Genomic DNA, 20825 nt, shown 5'->3' on the forward strand with positions numbered 1-20825 from the left:
TTTTAGGTTCTGCGTCAAATAGACAAAGGCGGCTTGATACCAGATGTTGAGATACGACTCTCATTCTGCTGTTTGCTCAAATCTGTGAGTGAAAAAGCCTATTGGAACACTGACTCATCATCTTTGAGGTTTTTTTTTTTTTTTTTTGCATGAAGTAGCTTCAATATGAACATATTTACACATACTCCATATGACTGATGTCAAACTCAAGGCCTGGGTGCCAGATCTGGCCCACCACAAAATTGTATATGGCCAGGGAAAACCTGGTAATAATGTGTGGTAATAATAAAGTGCTTTATCTTTTTATCTCCATTTTTCGTTTGAATAAAAATGAATACTTAAATATCTGCTTGACTTGTGATTTCAAAGCAGGCTATCAATGAAATTGTACATTGTAAAAATTGCAATAACTTTTACAGTAAAACGAATTTGCAGCTCAGTGGAGAGAATTGTCCCATAAAAAAAAAACAATGGTACCAATTTTCAATTAATAGTAATACATTGTAAATAACTACAAGCGTAGCTTTTACAGTAAAAATAATTTGCAGCTCATTGAACGGAATTGTACCGTAAAAAAACTGTGGTACGAAGTTACAATTAACAGTAATTCACTGTTAAAAACTACAATGAAATGTTTTACAGTAAAAATTATTTGAAGCTCAATGGCCAGAATTGTACCCAAAAAAATTGGTTTTGTCTTACCATTTACAGTATTATGCTGTAAAAAAAAAAAACACTGTAAATTCTACAGTAAAATTCTGCAGATGTTCTCTTTTTTTTATTTTAACGGCCGATTAACGCAAACACGTCCTTTTTGACACTCGGGCCATGCCGTAGCAGGGGAACTTGGCTGCAGTTCACTTGCTAATGATAAGCCACCTGCGAGCAGAAGTGGACTAAGAAAAGTCTACCTAATGGAAATATCAGATTTAATGCCATGGCAAACTGTTCCCCCAAAAAGAAAAGACTATTTTTTTACCGTGAGAAAAGGCGATATCCCAGCAGCAAACGCCTGCTGCGTGTGTCCTTCAGAGGTGGGTGGTGCTTCACTTCCGTATTCAGATTACGGTTAAGGTGCAGTGATAACATAACATTTAGATTGTTACTGTGACTGATTTAGTAAGTAAGATTACATAAAAGCTCAAAAGAAATGAAAGACGGTTGGCACGATGTCGAAAAGATTTTTTTTAATTTTTTTTATTTTATTTTATTTTTTCAAACAGTCGATCCGACATCAAAATATGTCAAGACACTTTCTCAAACCAATCACACATTATTCCTGCCTTCGCTATGCATCCGGTTTAACTACGTTTAGGGTTTCTCCTTAATGTACGGGCTTCATATGAGCCGCCACACCTAACAGAATAAAGTAATATAATGTATTGTAGCATCCAGAAGAAAAAGTCTGACTCTCTTTTTAGCTTTTATTGCCAATGTTATGCTAACTGGAGCAATTCCAACAAATATTTCCTCCGTGCTTCACTCAGACACACAATACTTCTTCATTCTCCGCCGACATGATGTGTTCACAGACCATGGGAAAAATTACCATTGATCATACACATTAACACCAGCAGGTAGTTACAGTATGAATGACTATTGATGACTAATGACTATGTTTATTATTTGCGCACTATTGACTAACGAAAATTTTGCCGGAAAAAGACATACTTTAATCAACGGAACAGTGCTTCCGAAACAGATGTTGTGACGACGTAACCTACACGCATGGGTTGTCTGGAGCGGAGGCAGCATGTCCGCGCTGTGGTCGTACTTTAATATATTGTAGATATACCCACGGACAGCGATCTTCACAATTTAAGATGACACTGACGGCTTTTTCGGAGAGAAAGGCTCCCAGCAACGCGAAGCAAGTGTGACGTCAGGCTCGCTTTTCGTCACCGACATGGCGCGACAGACAAAGTCCCTATACACGAGTACAGTCTCCAATAACGCCAAAGACAGATGCTAGATGTGTTGCCAGTCCTTTTTGTTAAAGAAAGAGTGACTAAAAACATTGGAGAAATCTCTAAAACTAAAAAAATAAATAAATACAAATCTTAAAAAAGTACATTGTTCAATTAGCAGCAACAATTTAAAAATAGAACAAAATGATATTATGTAAGAAAAAAATATATGTTAATACTAATTAATAACAGATTTGTTTTAAATGTATATTCACATTTTTTGCCTTTTTAAAGAATATATGCAGCAAAGCAAATTATCGAGTGAACTGACTGCTAATGCTAAATTTAAAGTTGTCGGCGTGAGATAAACATTGAGTCAATTATATATTGTTATTTACAGCTGAAATGGACCATAAGGACTCGTCTGAATTCATCATTGCTGAGGGGAGGACTTTCTGACTGTTGGACACTGTGGACAAAATCCTGACTTTTTATATAAAATTCGATACACTTTGTTTTTAACCCATATCATTTTGTATCTTATTGATTTTTATTTTATTTACTTGCACTTTTGTGAAAGAAATTTGACAAATAAATATGACCTATTATTGTCCGTTTAATGACATGGTATCACTTTAGAAATATACTGCACCACTCATCCATTCGTCCTCAGCCTGAACTGTGAAATGTGGCGCAAACACAAACCACACACACTTCAACAGGAACTTCCTGAAATTTTGATGAAAAAGGGCCTATTGACCAAGTTTGACCCTCCTCCTCTAAATACACAAAAGTACCCAGACACACTTTCTAATCAAGGAATTAATCAGGAGTTGGGCTCCAATCTTATATTTTCGCAAGATATTTTAAAGGCCTACTGAAATGAAATGTTCTTATTTAAACGGGGATAGCAGGTCCATTCTATGTGTCATACTTGATCATTTCGCGATATTGCCATATTTTTGCTGAAAGGATTTAGTAGAGAACATCGACGATAAAGTTCGCAACTTTTGGTCGCTGATAAAAAAGCCTTGCCTGTACCGGAAGTAGCGTGACGTCACAGGTTGTGGAGCGCCTCACATCTGCATATTGTTTACAATCATTCCCACCAGCAGCGAGAGCGATTCGGACCGAGAAAGCGACGATTACCCCATTAATTTGAGCGAGGATGAAAGATTCGTGGATGAGGAAAGTGAGAGTGAAGGATTAGAGTGCAGTGCAGGATGCCGGGATGTATATTTTTTCGCTCTGACCGTAACTTAGGTACAAGGGCTTTATTGGATTCCACACTTTCTCCTTTTTCTATTGTGGATCACGGATTTGTATTTTAAACCACCTCGGATACTATATCCTCTTGAAAATGAGAGTCGAGAATGTGAAATGGACATTCACAGTGACTTTTATCCCCACGACAATACATCGGCGAAACAATTTAGCTTCAGAGCTAACGTGATAGCATCGTGCTTAACTGCGGATAGAAACAGAAGAAACATGCCCCTGACTGGAAGGATAGATCGAAGATCAACAATACTACTATTACTTCTACTATCGGGAGACACTGAACTAAACCCTATACCTGTAACCACACGGTTAATGCTGTCCCGCCTGGCGAAGCCTAGCAATGCTGTTGCTAACGACGCCATTGAAGCTAACTTAGCTGCGGGACCTCGACAGAGCTATGCTAAAAACATTAGCTCTCCACCTACGCCAGCCCTCATCTGCTCATCACCACCCGTGCTCACCTGCATTCCAGCGATCGACGGCGCGACGGAAGACTTCACCACGATCATCGGTGTGGTCGGCGGCCCGGAGACGGAGGAAGTCAACCCAGACACCGGTGAGGACAGCGGCGCGGCGGCGCGGCGGCGGACGGCGTTATGTTGCTGTAGCCAGACGCTAATACACCGATCCCACCTACAGCTTTCTTCTTTGCTGTCTTCATTGTTCATTAAACAAATTGCAAAAGATTCACCAACACAGATGTCCAGAATACTGTGGAATTTTGCGATGAAAACAGACTACTTAAGCTGGCCACCGTGCTGTTCCAAAATGTCTGCTACAATCCGTGACGTCACGAGCAAACATCATCATACCGAGACGTTTTCAGCCAGATACTTCCCGGGAAATTTAAAATTGCACTTTATAAGTTAACCTGGCCGTAATGACATGTGTTGCAATGTTAAGATTTCATCATTGATATATAAACTATCAGACCGCGTGGTCGGTAGTAGTGAGTTTCAGTAGGCCTTTAAACAACTGAATGCTTTGTGAGAAGATTGGTGTTAAAATTCGACTTTTGCAAGAATGCCAACCAACTCCAATCCTGTCTTTCTGGCCTCATGTGATAGCAATGCTTGGCGGCTGATCAAATTATCTCATAATACGGCTAAAAAAGGAAAATCAGCGGCACAGATTTTAGCAAGGACTTTGCATGACCAAAAGAGCTAAATTCAATTGCGTTTGATTGAATGAACGCTCTGCAGGTCAACGTCACAACACAAGGGGAAAAGCAACATGAATGTTTGTAACTCTGTGCCTCCTGACACCGCCGACTAAACTTACAGAGCATCTATTTGCGGCTGCAGTAAGTCCACGCTCAGAATACAGTTCCACAAAGAGGCCCGAAGGAAAAGCAAAGTGTTGTTGGAAACATCAAACGTACTTCAGGAGGCGTCTGCAAGTGTCCAGACGTATTAACTTTGATGACTCCGGCAGAGTGCTCAAGTCATTTTCAACCTGATTGGCAACATTATCAGGCGATATATGGCAACTGGACTGATCACAATTTAAGTCCAAGTTAGCTTAGCCTGTGATGCTGACTTTACTGAACATATGATATTATAGGATGTTGGTAGACAATACCAGATGTGCTGACAGCAGCACAGTGACAGAGAACAGTACAAACATCACTTCATCAGGAAAAAACCTGGTTCTGATTAGGTTTGAGCAATCTAGATGATATACACAATCTGGCCGGCCAAAGAGTTTTTAATACTATCATTATATTGTGATAATGCACACTGATGACACATTCAAGCTTTGTCCAGCAAGTTTAACAGCGACAAATCGAACGAACACATCCTCAACGCACTGTGGCATTTTTGCGAGAGACTAATGTCCCTCGACAGTGCAACTGCAAAGCCATTTCACTGGGGGAAGAGGAATAGCTAAACATGCTACACTAAACACCGTAGGAGGATATGCTAAACGCTAACCACAAGCTAGAGCTCTTGAATGTAAACAAATGTGGAAAGATCGATACAAATATTGACAGTAACAATACCAAGTAGTATAGTATCAGGTCGATACCACAGTGGCTTGACAGATATTTATGACTAGCAAAAAGCTTTAGTCGTTTTTGTTATTGTTTAAAAACTCGGGAAATAAGTCTTTGGACACAATAAAAAGAAAACCTAAGGATTTAAATCCCATAGGGTTGAGTTTTTTCTTGCCCTGATGTGGGATCTGAGCCAAGGATGTCGTTGTGGCTTGTGCAGCACTTTGAGACACTCGTGATTTAGGGCTATATAAATAAACATTGATTGATTAAATCAGAGCCAATAATAGGAAATAATTAAAATATTTAATTGATATTGTTACACCACCATCCTGTGTTTTTGTCTGATTATATTTGTGATTACAACCTTTGTTAAAGTGCCACTGATAGTCACACACGCACTAGGTGTGCTGAAATTACCCTGTGCATTTGACCCATCCACTTGTTCCACCCCTGGGAACTGAGGGGAGCAGTGAGCAGCAGCGGTGGCCACGCTCGGGAATCATTTTGGTGAGTTAACCCCCAATTCCAACCCTTGATGCTGAGTGGCAAGCAGGCAGATAATGGGTCCCACTTTTATAGTCTTTGGTATGACTCGGCCGGGGTTTGAACTCACGACCTACCGATCTCAGGGCGTACACTCTAACCACAAGGCCACTGAACAATAAGTCAATCTTGAACATTGGAAGTATCAGCATGGGTATGACCAATACTGCTCATGTAACCACCGTATTTTTCGGACTATAAGTCGCAGTTTTTTTCATAGTTTGGCCGGGGGTGCGACTTATACTCAGGAGCGACTTATATGTGAAATTAACACATTACCGTAAAATATCAAATAATATTATTTAGCTGATTCACATAAGAGACTAGACGTATAAGATTTCATCCGATTCAGCGATTAGGAGTGACAGATTGTTTGGTAAACTTATAGCATGTTCTATATGTTATAGTTATTTGAATGACTCTTACCATAATCTGTTACGTTAACATACCAGGCACGTTCACAGTTGGTTATTTATGCGTCATATAACGTACACTTCTTCAGCCTGTTGTTCACTATTCTTTATTTATTTTAAATTGCCTTTCAAATGTCTATTCTTGGTGTTGGGTTTTATCAAATAAATTTCCCAAAAAAATGAGACTTATACTCCAGTGCGACTTATATGTTTTTTTCCTTCTTTATTATGCATTTTCGGCCAGTGCGGCTTATACTCCTGAGCGACTTATACTCCGAAAAATATGGTACTTGGTATTGAATCGATAGTGGCGCACCGTCACGACAAAATTGAAGCCGTCACACCTTAAAAATATGTTTTTTTTTGCGTGAAAACAAATCTAAGTAATATAATGTATTGTAGACTCCAGAAGAAGTCGATGCTATTTTCAATTTAATGTCTAATGCTAACAACCAGCCCAATTCCAACAGGAATTTCCTCCCATGCACACACTTTCATCTCCATAATTCCCCGGACACACAACAACACTTCCTCATTCGCCGCCAAGCCACTGTCAGGCACAGATCATGGGAACAATGAACATCAAATCAAAACCACACAAACATAAAACATTACCACCAGCAGATCGTTACAGTATGAATGGATATATAGCCTATTGTTTGTGCACTATTGACTGGTGATGCACCAAAAATTTGTTGGCTGAAAAAAAAATGTGATCACTGAAAACAGTGCTGCTGAAATCGGCTGTTGTGATGAAGTAAACAAGACGCACCCACTTGTTTGGAGCTTAAGCAGCATGTCTGCGGTGTGGACGTAACTTTAATATATCCCAGATATACCCGCTTACAGCCATCTACAAAATGTGCAAATATTAAAGTGAAGAACTGGAGAAGCAGCGCGAAACAAGTGTGACGTCGTGCTTGCTGCTGTTCGCTTTTCGTCGGGCACATCAAGGGACAGAAGTAGAGTCTCTAAACACGAGTACATTACATAATAACACCAGAAAAAGATGCTAGATTTGTTGCTAGTTGTTTTTAGTAAAGAAAAAGTCACTAAAAGTCTCCAGACACTTGAACATTTCTCAAAGTACAATAGGCAGCAACAATTGAAAATAGAGCAAAACAAAAAAAAAAAATAGGTTAATACTAATTAATAATAACAGATTTTTTTTAATTGTGCGTATAAATGATTTTAAATGTATTTATACATTTTTGAAAATCAGATCATCATAGCAAATTATGCATAATATCCCCCTAACCACACCCCCACCGCCACAGGTATGTTAGCAATCTAGAGCGAAAACCCTGGGATCCAAACCTAAATATGTGGTATCACCCAAAACTAATGTTAAGTATCAAACAGAAGAATATGTGATTATTATATTTAAACAGAAGTGTAGATAGAACTATGTTACAACAGAAAGCAACCAGATATTAACAATAATTGGTAAGTAGATTAATAATAATTTTGACAAAATAATACAACCACAAATTATGTGATATATTACCGCATATGTCAGCAGCTAAATTAGGAGCCTTTGTAAACCATTTTGTGTGCATGCGGGTTCCCTCCGGATACTCCGGCTTCCTCCCACCTCCAAAGACATGCACCTGGGGATAGGTTGATTGGCAACACTAAATTGGCCCTAGTGTGTGAATGTGAGTGTGAATGTTGTCTGTCTATCTGTGTTGGCCCTGTGATGAAGTGCCGACTTGTCCAGGATGTACCCCGCCCTCCGCCCGAGTGCAGCTAGGATAGGCTCAGGCACCCCCCGCGACCCCGAGAGGAATAAGCGGTAGAAATGGATGGATGTAAAGCATACATGTTAGAGTGGCTTTTTGCTTCCATTGTAATGTCAATACAACATATTTAGTGATGACATATAGAAGAACATGATTGAAATGGTTTAATAATTTACATACCAAATAATATATCGGGATATACACCTTTATCGCAGGAAGCAGCATTATATATTGCGATATAGATTTTAGGCCATATCGCCCATCCCTATTTCTGATAAAACTGCCCACCCATATCAACAGCACTGTTTACAAGCATTTTGATTATAATTATTGTTATTATTAACATTAATTGATGTTTTTTTCTCTTTTTTTGGTATTTTCCTGTAGCAGTTTCATGTCTTCCTTTGAGCGATAATTCCCGCATCTACTTTGTTTTTATCCTTCTTCGTGGGGACATTGTCGATTGTCATGTCATGTTCGGATGTACATTGTGGACGGCATCTTTGCTCCACAGTAAGTCTTTGCTGTCGTCCAGCATTCTGTTTTTGTTTAATTTGTAGCCAGTTCAGTTTTAGTTTCGTTCTGCATAGCCTTCCCTAAGCTTCAATGCCTTTTCATAGGGGCACTTACCTTTTGTTTATTTTTTGTTTAAGCATTAAATACCTTTTAACCTGCACACTGCCTCCCGCTGTATCCGACATCTACAAAGCAATTAGCTACTTGCTGCCACCTACTGATATGGAAGAGTATTACACGGTTACTCTGCCAAGCTCTAGACAGCACCGACACTCAACAACAACACATCATTCGCAGACTATAATTACTGGTTTGCAAAAATATTTTTTACCCCATATAGGTGAAATTAGATAATCTCCCACAGCACACCAGACTGTATCTCATGGCACACTAGTGTGCCGCGGCACAGTGGTTGAAAAACACTGGTCTATGGCACATAACAGCTGGCATATTTACTAAACACATTTTCAATTGTAATGACAAGCAAAAGTATTTTTTATGCACTCATCAATTCAATCAATTCACAATTATTTTGAGGAATTTCTACCCCTCTCATAGTGTTACGTACTTTGAATTACCTTGAGTACAAATTGGGTTTTACAATTAAACTTGTCTTACATGATACCCTTGTCTTGCACGTTACCGCTACAACCTACTGTAATTAAAACAAAACAGGCGCCTTTCCATAAAAGTCAAGAACCACCACTCGTCTCATGGGCATCGGCCTAAGGCTATCAAGTTATTCTGCGTATTTGAACTCATCACGCGGTATACAACGGAACAATTCTCCATTCTGCTAGTACAGCCTCAAACCTCCACTTCACAGGAGGATGACGAAGCCTGCAGTGTTTGTACCGATGCGCTGATACACTAAATTCAACACACAACCCTGAGGTCACCAAAACGGACACAGACTGAATTGTAATTTCTTTTGGACCACACCCTCCTCCCATACCTGTGTAAACACACTTGGAAACCAGAATTAATGATGATATTGTGCGATTCCAAGCCTGCCTCACATTTTCCATTCCTCGGTGTGAGCAGTAATGTCTTTCAACGGCAGATGGTATAACCGTTTAGGAGCTTGTTCACTTCTACTACCACAAAATTGCTTAAAAATATATTCATGTGCAGAGTATGTTAAGATATATTCACAAATTAAGCAAACAAATTCTTCATTAAAGTTAAAAAGTTCAAGTACTAATGATTGTCACACACACACACACACACACACACACACTATGTGTGTTGAAATTTGTCCTCTGCATTTGACCTATCCCCTTGTACACCCCTGGGAGGTGAGGGGAGCAGTGGGCAGCAGCAGTGGGCAGCAGCGGTGGCCGCGCCCGGGAATCATTTTTGGCGCAAATACACATTGCTGAATATGTTATTGTCAAGCACGACTGCATACAGTAGTAGGATTTCAGGATGTCAACCTCCAAGTAAAAGAACAGCATCATATTAAGTTAAAGTACCAATGATTGTCACACACACACTAGGTGTGGCAAAATTATTCTCTGCATTTGACCCATCACACCTGATCACCCCCTGGGAGGTGAGGGGAGCAGTGAGCAGCAGCGATGGCTGCGCCCGGGAATCATTTTTGGTGATTTAACCCCCAATTCCAACCCTTGATGCTGAGTGCCAAGCAGGGAGGTAATGGGTCCCATTTTTATTGTCTCTGGTATGACTCGGCCGGGGTTTGAACTCACAACCTACCGATCTCAGGGCGGACACTCTAACCACTAGGCCATCGAATAGGTTCAACAATAGATCGGACACCCTCCAAGAATAGACAAAAACCATGAATAATGGACATACCCATTCAAAAATACAAAATTTTTACATTATATTCTAGGTTCTACTGTATAATATCTGGGTGCCCAAACAATAAAATAAATCCAAATTTATGAAACCACTTGATGAAGTGATGTTAATTGTTCATTTATCTATTTTTATACTAAGTAGACGGTTTTTGTTAGAGATGTGCAAATCGATCGGCCGATTTTCGTGAAAAAGTATGTGCCCGATTAATGCCTTTTACTACCGATCACAATTTGGACAGGCGGCCAGCAGCTAATTATGTGTGTGGAACCGGAATAATAACAGTGTTAATTTTGTTGACTTAAAATGTTTGTCTTAGTTATCGTCAACGACCTATTTTCCCCTAACTAAAACAAGTCTTGTTGTGAATTTAGTTTTTCAGATGCTCTGCCATAACCTTAAAAAAAGTGGTTTCAAGACAACTTCAAATTTGCATTATCATATACTTTAGTCAACAAACTGTACTGTAATTTTAGTCAACTAAAATGTTCAGGAATTTAGTCGCCTAAAACTATACTAAAACTAAATCAATTTAGATGACTAAAACATGACAAATGAAAGTAAATTTTCATTTTAAGACTATGACTAAAACTAAATTAAAAACTGCTGTCAAAATTAACACTGTTGACGATAACTAGGATGAACATTTTTAGTCAACAAAATAAACACTAAATAATAATCACCTCCATTATGGCAAATAAACTGCATTTCTTTGTACCTTAAGCGTCATTATCATTTATAGGAGATACATATTATTTCCAGGCTTTCGAGGGCCAAATAAAATGAAGTTGCGGGCCACATTTGGCCCCCGGGCCTTGAGTGTGACACCTGTGCCCTAGACAGAGGAGGACTTTAAATGTAAAACCAAAGGATTTCAATCAGAGCCCAAATTTAATTTTTTTTATTTTTTATATTTTTTTATAAGTTTAGTCATTTTGCACTATTGAATTTATTCTGCTTAAAATATCATATGTAAGAAAAGACAATTTGAGTATTAAATTGATATTGTTACATTGCCATTTTTCCTGATTATAACTGTGATCAAAAATTTTAAATCATTCAAGGATCTTGAAAATTTGAAGTATCGGAATGAGCATCAGTGTGATCAATACTGCCCCTGTCACTGCTTGGTTTTGGATCGATACCCATGTGTGTAGTATCGCCCAAAACAACAGAATGATAAATGCTAAGCACATTTTAACAGGAAGTAAACAGCTGTTAACAGTAAATTAGCAAGTAGATTAAATAATACCACCGGAATATGTTACCGCATATGTCAGCAGTTAAATTAGGAGCCTGTGTAGCCTGTTTTAAAATGATTCTATTATCCTGCGCACCCCACCCCTCCTTTGTGGAGAGGGGGGTGGAGGGGATCCAATCCATTGAATCACTATGGACTGGACTCTCACACTATTATGTTAGATCCACTATGGACTGGACTCTCACACTATTATGTTAGATCCACTATAGACTGGACTCTCACTATTATGTTAGATCCACTATGGACTGGACTCTCACACTATTATGTTAGATCCACTGTGGACTGGACTCTCACACTATTATGTTAGATCCACTATGGACTGGACTCTCACACTATTATGTTAGATCCACTATAGACTGGACTCTCACTATTATGTTAGATCCACTATGGACTGGACTCACACTATTATGTTAGATCCACTATGGACTGGACTCACACTATCATGTTAGATCCACTATGGACTGGACTCTCACACTATTATGTTAGATCCACTATAGACTGGACTCTCACTATTATGTTAGATCCACTATGGACTGGACTCACACTATTATGTTAGATCCACTATGGACTGGACTCACACTATTATGTTAGATCCACTATGGACTGGACTCACACTATTATGTTAGATCCACTATGGACTGGACTCTCACTATTATGTTAGATCCACTATGGACTGGACTCACACTATTATGTTAGATCCACTATGGACTGGACTCTCACTATTTTGTTAGATCCACTATGGACTGGACTCTCACTATTATGTTAGATCCACTATGGACTGGACTCACACTATTATGTTAGATCCACTATGGACTGGACTCACACTATTATGTTAGATCCACTATGGACTGGACTCTCAAACTATTATGCTAGATCCACTCGACGTCCATCTGCGGTCCCCTCCAAGGTTTCTCATTGTTATCCCATTGGGTTGAGTTTTTTCTTGCCCTGATGTGGGATCTGAGCCGAGGATGTCGTTGTGGCTTGTGCAGCCCTTTGAGACACTCTTGATCGCTGTCTGAGCAAGGCTCAAAAAATCTGCAGAGACTCCTCCCACCCCCACCAAGGACTGTTTTCACTGCTGGACTCTAGAAAGAGCTTCCGCAGCCTCTGTAGCGGAACCTCCAGGTTCTGCAACAGCTTCTTCTCTCAGGCCGTAAGACTCTTGAACGCATCATAACAATCCCCTCAATTCCTCCCAAAAATGGATTAACTGGCTGGAATATAAAGACAATATAACATACATCCATAAACGTGGATGCATATGAAAAAGTGCAATATATTTATCTGTACAGTAATATATTTATTTATATCTGCACATTATTGCTTTTTTTATCCTGCACTACCATGAGCTAATGCAACGAAATGTCATTCTTATCTGTACTGTAAAATTCAAATTTGAATGACAATAAAAAGGAAGTCTAAGTCTATTTCGGGCTATATAAGTTAACATTGATTGATTGATTGATTTTTATGCCAAATAATATATTGTGATTACAGATGTCCGATATAAAAAACACAAAATACACTTACAATTAGTGCACCAACCCAAAAAACCTCCCTCCCCCATTTACACTCATTCACAAAAAAGGGTTGTTTCTTTCTGTTATTAATATTCTGGTTCCCACATTATATATCAATATATATCAATACAGTCTGCAAGGGATACAGTCCGTAAGCACACATGATTAAGCGTGCTGCTGGTCCACTAATAGTACTAACCTTTAACAGTTAATTTTACTCATTTTCATTAATTACTAGTTTCTAAGTACACTACCGTTCAAAAGTTTGGGGTCACATTGAAATGTCCTTATTTTTGAAGGAAAAGCACTGTACTTTTCAATGAAGATAACTTTAAACTAGTCTTAACTTTAAAGAAATACACTCTATACATTGCTAATGTGGTAAATGACTATTCTAGGTGCAAATGCCTGTTTTTTGGTGCAATATCTACATAGGTGTATAGAGGCCCATTTCCAGCAACTATCACTCCAGTGTTCTAATGGTACAATGTGTTTGCTCATTGGCTCAGAAGGTTAATTGATGATTAGAAAACCCTTGTGCAATCATGTTCACACATCTGAAAACAGTTTAGCTCGTTACAGAAGCTACAAAACTGACCTTCCTTTGAGCAGATTGAGTTTCTGGAGCATCACATTTGTGGGGTCAATTAAACGCTCAAAATGGCCAGAAAAAGAGAACTTTCATCTGAAACTTGACAGTCTATTCTTGTTCTTAGAAATTAAGGCTATTCCACAAAATTGTTTGGGTGACCCCAAACTTTTGAACGGTAGTGTAACTGTTTATATATTGTTTTACTTTCTTTTTTTATTTAAAAAAAAGGTTTTTGATTTATTTATCTTATTTTATTAATTTTTTTTTAAATTACCTTATCTTCACCATACCTGGTTGTCCAAATTAGGCATAATAATGTGTTAATTCCACGACTGTATATATCGGTATTGGTTGATATCGGTATCGGTAATTAAGAGTTGTACAATATTGGAATATCGGATATCGGCAAAAAAGCCATTATCGGACATCCTTAAATGTGATACATGTCGTTATCACGGGTAGGCAGCAATATACAATACTTCACGATATAGATTTAAGGCTGTATCGCCCAACTTGTTTTAAAACTGACACAAAAAATAGGTAAATGTTGGTAAAAATCATAAAAACAACCTAAATGTAAATACAGCAATTTCAGGACGTTTTCACCACAAATATGCACTTTGCAAGTTTGACGTGGGAAGTGGAAAGCAAACATGTTACCAATAAACACCTCATCATGGCTGCATATAATCATGGGGAAATAAACATTAAATACCTACAAAATATGTCTCAAGGTGAATGACATTAAAGGTGAAAAAACAATTAAAAACGAGGCGTAATGTTGTCATAAGGCGGCAACACAATAAAACATCCTCATCATCTGTTGAAGTGGCCACCAACACTTTGTTCCAGTGCTCGCACACTAATTAGGTGTAAAGGTCTTAATTGACGCACATTAGGAGTGTAAAGCGGACAGGCAATCAATCAATGATGTGTGTTAATCGATCCTGAAGGCTCTTTCCTACCTTCTGACTCGCGTGGGTGCCGTCACACTGCCACTGTTCATGCCTTCTGCCCACAGCAAGCTAGCATGACAAGTTTGGGAGGGCGAGGAAGAAAACTCCCCCTTTAAAGTTCAACTTCAGCGTCAATTGCCGTATATGTGAAAGACGTTTCCGGTTTGTATTTTCAAAATTAAACTAAGGAAGTGCTTGTTAAAAAGAAACGAAAGAAAATGTTTTGTTAATCATAGAGACACATTTAAGTATAATTAAAACACGTTTTATGCGTCTTATTTTTGCTTGTTTTAGTAGGAATTCTACACTTAATTCGGTAGAAAAAAACAGGTATGATCAAGTATTTTTGTCAATTATCAAAATTTGACTGTGCTATTGGTGGGAGATTTTTTTTACTTGCCAAGGAATTACGGTTGTAAATTGTAGAGGGCCATATGGGATAAAATTAATTTAAAAAATTATATATTTTTAATTATTATGTAAATGTGTCAGTAATTAATTACATCGTTAGATAAATTATGAAATACAAAAGGAGCTTATTTATATGTACAAAACAAAAACAAAACACATGGATTAATAATAAAAAGAAAAATAATCAAAATAGCAATACAGTAATGTGCAGCTATGGAAACAAATACTTCACCATGAAAACGCGTCAAAAATGAAAACGATTCATAATGATTAGGTTACCCGATTGTCGCTGAGATAGGCTCCAGCACCCCCCGCGACCCCGAAAGGGATAAGCAGTAGAAAATGGATGGATGGATTCCATATTCAATCAGGAGTAGGAAGAAGTTAAACTAATTTATCTTCAATCAATCAATCAATCAATGTTTATTTATACAGCCCTAAATCACAAGTGTCTCAAAGGGCTGCACAAGCCACAACGACATCCTCGGTACAGAGCCCACATACGGGCAAGGAAAAACTCACCCCAGTGGGACGTCGGTGAATGACTATGAGAAACCTTGGAGAGGACCGCATATGTGGGTAACCCCCCCCCCCCCCCCCCCCCCCCTCTAGGGGAGACCGAAAGCAATGGATGTCGAGTGGGTCTGACATAATATTGTGAAAGTCCAGTCCACAGTGGATCCAACACATCAGCAAGAGTCCAGTACATAGTGGGGCCAGCAGGAAACCGTCCCGAGCGGAGACGGGTCAGCAGCACAGAGATGTCCCCAACCGATGCACAGGCTAGTGGTCCACCGGGGTCCCGACTCTGGACAGCCAGCACTTCATCCATGGCCACCGGACCTATGCAACTCCCCCTCCCAAGGGACAGGGAGAAGAGGAGAGAAGAAAAGAAACGGCAGATCAACTGGTCTAAAAAGGGGGGTCTATTTAAAGGCTAGATTATACAAATGAGTTTTAAGATGGGACTTAAATGCTTCACCTCATATTCATAAATTAATTACGTGGCTTTCTTGTCATAATGAAATCAAAAAATGAGGGTATCGTGAAATAATTATCTCAATAATGAATTGAATAAGTTTATTTCGGTCATATAATCAACCATCAACCATTAACCATTTTGTGTGACCAGTTTAACAGTACAGATTATACATATTTAACAATCATACACATTTACACACAAAAATTAAATAAAATAAAAAGAATGACCGAAAAAGGAATAGGCTGAAGCCAAAGCTTATATTTGCCTATCCTATACCTCCACTGAAAATAAGAATTGATGAATAATGAAATAATCAAATAAATAATTGATTAAATGATTGAATTAAATGTAATTTTGTAATAATTTAACAATAATATATTTGATAACACAAGTATGTGTTTATTCCAAATATAATGACTTAATGTAGTGTTTCTCAATAATATTCTGTTGCGTGCCACCCTCCAAGAAGAAAACAACACCTCGCCCCACTCTCCGCCGTAACTATAATGTGATTTCTTTATAAAATTGTTATCAGTACACCTCTGCATAACATCATATCCTTTTTAACATTAAAGAAAACAAGAAAGATATAATATAGATTAACTTACAACAAAGAATGACTCAATATATTTTTTTAGTCTGTAACCGAAAAGATTTAAAGTGCCTGAAATTTAAAAAAAAAAAATCCTTATTAAAACTACAAACATTTCGACTGACTTGAACAAAATAAAATAAATAAACTCAATAAATAATAACAAAATTAAATTGATCAGCAAAATTTAACGCAGGAACACATAAAACACGTTAACCTACAAAATAATACAACAATTTGTGATGTTTTTGTTTTTTTTATCGAAAATTAGGTAATTTAGGATTAATGTCGACAATGAACACGTTTTGTGCTGTACGGTATTTTGAAGCAGGGTTTTAGGCATGATACTGATAAAGCATTATTTCCCAGGGGTCACACACGCATCCCCTGGCATCGCACCGCGACCCCCAAGAGGGCCCACTCCTCTGAACTGAAATAACAACACATTTAAGTCATTCTTTAAATATTATTTATTTAATTTTGTCCCAAATGAAGGCGCAACATAAGACAAAATGAAATGGATTTTAAAATAATTATTTAAATGTGTCATTACCTAATTAAATTATGAAATACATCATCAAATCATTAATTAATTAAATGATTAAAAAAATGTAAAGTAATTTTACATTAAACACATTGATTACACATTTAATAACACATTTATGTATTCAATTCCAATTATAATCAAATGACACACTCCATCCATCCATTTTTTACCGCTTGTCCCTTTCGGGGTCGCGGGTGGTGCTGGAGCCTATCTCAGCTGCACTCGGGTGGAAGGCGGGTAACACCCTGGACAAGTCGCCACTTCATCGCAGGGCCAACACAGTTAGACAGATAACATTCACACTCACATTCAGTAATAATTTAAATATGTACTTATTTATTTAATGTTGTCCCAACTGGCACCCCATAGTAAATCAGCAATTGTTGCTAACTGCAATATATTTAAATTGTACAAAATATTGTTTTGTATTGTCGTTCTATCGATTTCTCAATGTGACTATGACATCGGTGCTTTTCAGTACCTGACAAGGTCTCTTAGTTGTAAACTATGAAGGGCAATATAGGACAAAAATGAATAATCACATCTTTATATATTTACTTAAATGTGTCATTAATTAATTAATAATTCAAACAAATCAAATCTATAATGAATTCAATTGTGAAATAATGAATGAAATCATGAAATAATGAAACCAATAATTATCTAAATGATTATAATTCATTTAATTACACATTAAATAACACATGCGTGTATTTAAACCCAATTATAATTAATTAACGGCACAGTTAAGTAATTATTTTCATGTTTTGTTTATTTACTAAATTGGCCTCCTGTAGTAAATCAGCTGTTGCTTTTACCTGCAATATATTAAAATGTATGTTTGATATACTGCATCCCCTTTTAAATAAATACATGGTTGCAGTGTTGCAAATGCAAAACATAGATTTACAAAAAATTCCCATAATTATACATTTTTTTTATCAATTTTAATCTGAAAACAGCTACAACAAACATATGTTACATTTATAACAATTACAAATGTATTAAAGTTATTACAAGTGTCTTTTTCCTTGTACAACAAATGACCTGTTTAAAAAAATACTTAAAAAGAAAAATTGTATTTAAGTCAAACTTTCCCTACACGTGTTTTATAGCATCTTCCAATGCTTTTTCTTCAATTACATGCTACTTTGATAAGTGCTCAATACAATATTACAGATGTATTGAAATCAATATTTGGTCTGTTTGCCTGCTTGTATTTAATGTCACATGCAGCAATTATTTTATGACTTCCTGGAGCATTGCTGCATCTTTTTTCACAGTTGACAAACATCTCCAGGCACCAATTAGAGTGAAGCTTCTAGTGTGGTGGCATGGCAAGCGCCATCCTGTGTCATTACAACACAGGTTTGTTGTATTTTAACACACCTGATGTGTTTACAGGATTCTAACTGCATGATGATTCATTTAGACTTTTATATATATATATATATATATATATATATATATATATATATATATATATATATATATATATATATATATATATATATATATATATATATATATATATTTACATAGATATAATATCAAATGCTGGTATTGCACTGTTTCGTATCAGAGATCATTTGCAGCCATGACCTTTAACCTTTCATCGTTTATATGCTTTAAATCTTGCTTTCAGGCTAAGACAGACGTGAAGGAGTGGCGTCTGCATTGATAATTAGCATGCATACATATTTTAATATTTGAGTTGCATGATAATGAAGTATTTTGACAGGCTGTAATTCTGTCACTGCAACAGCAGAGGGCGGTGCTGCCAAACACAAACAAGTCCTCCTGCCTACATGGTGAAACTCATACACTGTGCTCAATTAATCATTTTACATCATTAAAAATATACAACAAACATCAGTTTAGAAAGGCAGCAGTGTCACTATGACAACACGAAGTCACGTGACAGTGTGTTTGATCAAACAGATGACTGTCATATTTATAAATTAGTAATATAATAATACGCCAATGTTATTAGTGAGTGACAAGTTGATACCACAAGTCCATCCATCAATAAACAGCATATCAACTTCCTTTCTGTTACTATGGAAACAACATCATTTGAGCAGAAAAAAGTTGAGTAATCCCTCATATATCGCTGTTAATTGGTTCTGGAAGTTGGAATCATTCATTACAAATGGAATATTTTCATAGGTAGAGCATAAAAACTGTTTTCGGCTTTCTAAATATATATTTTTTAACTCTAGATATGAATAAATACACTTGAGTTACCTTTACACACTTTTATTCCAATATTCCAATAGTGTAATGCTGCCTGAGGCTTAGCCAATCAGTGGTCACGATACTGAACAGCAAGCTCTGATTGGTTTGTTTCATCTAGTGGCTAATACTAGTATAGTATTGATATTTTGTTGTTGTTCACTTAGCCATTTTTAAGCTTGAAAAGTCTTCATTTACGGCAAAACTGTTATAGAATATCCTTTAAAAAAAGAACAGAAAAAAATGTGGTAAAGCCAAAATATTTAGTATAGTAAAATGTATGGGAAATGGAAGTAAAACACTGATGTTTCCAAGTGTGTCTTCTACAGTAGGAAGGGGATTTATGTGGCCCCATTTGTCGCGGCTTAACTGACACATGAAACGTGACGGATTTGGGGCATGGACTATCCACTTTAGCCGCCAGATGGCAGTAGAGTGTCGAATATCTTTAAATGTGTTTTGTGGCAATTCCAACTTTGACCACAGGGTCAGTTGCTATGTAGAGTGGCGCTCTCCATCATTTTCTGCAGACTGCATTGCAAAATAATGAATGCCCCCCAGACCCACCCAGGAATGGGTATTAAAGGCCTACTGAAAGCCACTACTACCGACCACGCAGTCTGATAGTTTATATATCAATGATGAAATCTTAACATTGCAACACATGCCAATACGGCCGGGTTAACTTATAAAGTGCAATTTTAAATTTCCCGGGAAATATCCGGCTGAAACGTCTCGGTATGATGACGTATGCGTGTGACGTAGTCAGTTAAACGGAAGTATTGGTAACCCGTAGAATCCTATACAAAAAGCTCTGTTTTCATTTCATATTTCCACAGTATTCTGGACATCTGTGTTGGTGAATCTTTTGCAATTTGTTTAATGAACAATGAAAGCTGCAAAGAACAAAGTTGTAGGTGGGATCGGTGTATTAGCGGCGGACTACAGCAACACAACCGGAGGACTTTGTTGGAGAGCAGACGCGCTAGCCGGCGACCTCACCTTGACTTCCTACGTCTCCGGGCCGCCAACCGCATCTGTGATCGGGTGAAGTCCTTCGTCGCACCGTCGATCGCTGGAACGCAGGTGAGCACGGGTGTTGATGAGCAGATGAGGGCTGGCTGGCGTAGGTAGAGAGCTAATGTTTTTAGCATAGCTCTGTGAGGTCCGGTTGCTAAGTTAGCTTCAATGGCGTCGTTAGCACAGCATTGTTAACCTTCGCCAGCCTGGAAAGCATTAACCGTGTAGTTACATGTCCATGGTTTAATAGTATTGTTGATTTTCTATCTATCCTTCCAGTCAGGGGTTTATTTCTTTTGTTTCTATATGCAGTTAAAGCACGATGCTATCACGTTAGCTCATAGCTAAAGTGTTTCACCGATGTATTGTCGTGGAGATAAAAGTCACTGTGAATGTCCATTTCGCGTTCTCGACTCATTTTCAAGAGGATATAGTATCCGAGGTGGTTTAAAATACAAATCCGTGATCCACAATAGAAAAA

At 37.7% G+C, this 20825-nt stretch overlaps 1 protein-coding gene across 1 annotated transcript in view; it reads right to left on the reverse strand.

Moving 5' to 3' along the window:
- kank3 (KN motif and ankyrin repeat domains 3) overlaps window positions 1-14691 on the reverse strand; it is a 90506-nt gene extending 75815 nt beyond the window's left edge. Inside the window, 1 exon segment of the mRNA XM_062028106.1 lies at window positions 14567-14691. The gene's annotated coding sequence lies outside the window, so the exon portion shown is untranslated.
- Window positions 14692-20825: the final 6134 nt, after the last annotated feature.

This window comes from Entelurus aequoreus, linkage group LG19 (genome assembly GCF_033978785.1).
Source record: "Entelurus aequoreus isolate RoL-2023_Sb linkage group LG19, RoL_Eaeq_v1.1, whole genome shotgun sequence".
NCBI classification, from domain to species: Eukaryota; Metazoa; Chordata; class Actinopteri; order Syngnathiformes; family Syngnathidae; genus Entelurus; species Entelurus aequoreus.